Source organism: Austrofundulus limnaeus, unplaced genomic scaffold (genome assembly GCF_001266775.1).
Source record: "Austrofundulus limnaeus strain Quisiro unplaced genomic scaffold, Austrofundulus_limnaeus-1.0 Scaffold148, whole genome shotgun sequence".
Lineage (NCBI taxonomy): Eukaryota > Metazoa > Chordata > Actinopteri > Cyprinodontiformes > Rivulidae > Austrofundulus > Austrofundulus limnaeus.
In genome coordinates this window covers 1,068,081-1,071,290 of record NW_013952550.1, presented here as the reverse complement: position 1 = coordinate 1,071,290, position 3,210 = coordinate 1,068,081, and the positions used below count along the sequence as shown (strand labels likewise).

General features: G+C 35.3%; 1 protein-coding gene across 1 annotated transcript in view; it reads left to right on the top strand.

Moving 5' to 3' along the window:
- The first annotated feature begins 2,135 nt into the window (after window positions 1-2,135).
- The window catches only part of si:dkeyp-84f3.5 (zinc finger protein 729), a 17,055-nt gene continuing 15,980 nt past the window's right edge, over window positions 2,136-3,210 (top strand). Inside the window, exon 1 of the mRNA XM_014016613.1 lies at window positions 2,136-2,460. The gene's annotated coding sequence lies outside the window, so the exon portion shown is untranslated. The remainder of the gene's footprint in view (window positions 2,461-3,210) is intronic.

Sequence of the window (3,210 nt, the reverse complement as noted above, 5' to 3'; positions counted from 1 at the left end):
CATCCTGGTATCGTATCAGGGCAATATCTGCATCGTATTGGAAGTGAAAAATCTGTATCGTGACGCTCCTATTAGCTTTATATAACAACGAGCAGTTAATTATTTCCTGTAATGATACAACAGCTCAGTGTGAATTTGTTTATATTTATTGGAGTCACGATGGGCACCAGCTTCTCAGCTTTTTCTGTGTGGGTAGATGGATGTCTGTCAAGTGTAAATATGTTTGTTTCAATACATTTTAATACAACGTAAACACGTTTGAACAAAATCCAAAGCTGAGGGAAGTACTGGTGCAGAGGGTGCTGGAGAACTCTTTGGTGGAAGCCAGAGGATATTTGTGTCCAAACACATGGTTTGAACTGAACTAATTTCATCCGTGATGATGTTACTTTCACACCCCAAAAAATGTTTTCTTTATATTATTTGTAATTTGTGAGGCTTTTTTTTTACTGAAATAGCTCATTAAACAAGAAAACAAGAATGTAAGCAGGAATTTGAATCTGAAACTACAAAGTATACCGCATTTCCTGTATGACGATATTAGTAATCTGTAATCTTAGTGCATTTGTTATTTTCTGAATATATAATCCACATCATGGACTGTGTTGCTCAAAGTAAAAACACACATTATTTTATACTTTTAAACTTCTTTTTCCCATTTAACATGACAAAAAATGCAAACTCATGACCATATCTAACAAAACATCTGATTTAACACAGCCCATGTAATTATATTAACTAAAATCTCATTTTAATTTATGAAATGAAAGTTCACTATTCATTGAAGGAAATCACATTGTCTGCTGCCTTTAAACTCAGCAAGACATTTTGGGTAAGTCTTAAAATTATTTTTTAATACATAATTCTTTTTAAATGTGTAAAAGTACAGCTACTTTTTGTGTCATTGTCAGGGCAAAAACATATTGCTCCAATGTTTAATCTGAAAAAACATAAATAAAAAAACTCTCTGCCCTGACCTACAATATTTTAATCGTTTTTTTAAAGGCAGTAAAAATATGGGTTGTTTATAGATACAGAGTGACTCTTCGGCACACTTTGAGACTGSAGAGATGGGTTTGTTTTAATTCTGATATGGGAGACTGTGTGTAAAACTGTTGTTTCCCTTTTCATCCACAGAAAAGATGAAATGTTAAGCAGGCAGAGCAAGATGTGACAATTCTTGATTTTCAGTGATTTCTCTATATTTGCCCGCAATATGTTTATGGACAATAAATTACTGAAGACTTTACCTGTGTCTTTGTGAATAAATAGATGAGTATTTTGTTTTGTAGATTTGTGGGGTTTTGCTTTAGATTGCCATGTCATTGTGTCTTCTTTTTCTTATTTCCTTGTTTTGATTTTCCTTATATTGAGTTTCCCAGTGCCTCCCTGGGTCATTTTTCCTTTTCATTACCTCAGTCAGGCCTGCTCTTCATCTCTCACCTGTCCCTSCTTGACTAATCATATCAGCTGTCTCTGCTTGTAATCACTCCTCCCAGCTTACTTAAACTAATGGTTCTCATTTTGCTTTTTTTTTTAGCCTGCCATGCTGCTTGTGGGTTTGTTACTTTTGCATTTGCCTGCTGCACCATCAGCTTTATTTTTGTTTTCTGTGTTTTAGTTTCTTTTTTGTATTAGTCTGCTGTCCTGTCAGCTATTTATTCGTCTTTAAGTCAGTCTGCATCCTTGTGATCTTGTCAAAAAGAACCTGACTGCTTGTTAACATTTTTACAAAACAACCAAGCAGCAGCTGAAGGGACATGCAGCCTTTATTAGTAAAMCTGCACTTTTACAATTTCAAGTCAAAATGTCTGCCATGAAATAGACTTATCCTATTATGAATTGGAGAATTTACTTTGAAGGGGTGAATGACTTTGACTTTTTTATAAATGCATTATGTGAAACTATAGGATAATTGTAAATRATAGCATTTTTATTGTACTGTCAACATTACTTACAGCAGTTTCAGATATGGAAAGAGATCAACAAAATGGTTCACCATTTCCCTTCAGGACATGAATCTCTGGTTCTGCCATGGTGTTGGTGTAGATGGTAGAATACAAATAATTTCATAATCACTTGTCAAAGTGTGGTCAACATCCCTGCTGTTTTTTTTTTTTTTTTTAATTATTATGATTTTTATTTTTATTTTTTCCCATCCCCAACCGACCGGAGAGTTTTGAGAAAAGTAGCAATGTTGCAGCGAACTGGAGTAAAAATGAGAATTTGTAGTAACATTTTTCAACCACAAGGGGGCAGTTATGACCTGCTTACGTCATGTCAAACAGCAGGTGGCGGTAATGCGCTATGACGTTGGTTTGTACTCCGCCTGAAGCTCGAAACAGACGAAGAAGGCAAACAGGAGGGAGACACCCTGGCCTGTAGCAGAGTTAGCATTTTGCCGCTTCACTTAYGTTGCAGCCGCTTGGCTCTTTTTCCTGACTTGCACAAGATCTTATGGTAAGTTCCTACTAAGCTAACAGGTAGCGTGACTTGCCTGTAACCTTACTTTTCTGGGTGCAACAGAAAATCGCTGCGTTTTCCCCGCCGCTGTCAAAGAAATGCTAACTAAACTAGCGGATGCTAATGATAGCTAGCCCGTTTAGCAATCCCGACCACAACAGCTCACAAAGGAAAACACGGCTAAASCGACAGGCTAACCCCTTTTTGATTTAAGCTTACTCGCGTCTGATCTTGACATGGGATCACGACCTCTCTTAGTTTTAACTAAAYACAAACTGAGTTAATCATATTTTGCTACAGAAGTTGATGTTCGTTCGACATCTCTGCTGGGTCCAGCTGTTTAACATGAATCACACAGTAAGACCAAATAAGTTTTTGTTTATGTTGACAGTTTTAGACACGCTGCATTATCCTTGTAATGTTTCAGTATAAGTAAGGAAAAGAGGGAGTATAAATATTTTCTATTTGCTTTGTGTTTTTATATTTTTGTTTTGCAGCGATTGAATATAATTCTTAATAGAACCAATGTTGTGTTGTGTGACAGCTAAGGTGATTTGCAGAGTAGGTAAAGTGTTTGTTTTCAAGGACTTAAAGGTGCTTTTATTTATTTTTTTACAATGTGCAAAATCAAGATTACTTCTGAGTGTACAACCATTTAAGTTAAACTGTATTTTTGGATTTTTTTAAAAATTTATCTTGATAAATTTACACTACAACAAGAAAAAGAAAAAAATGAAACAATTATAT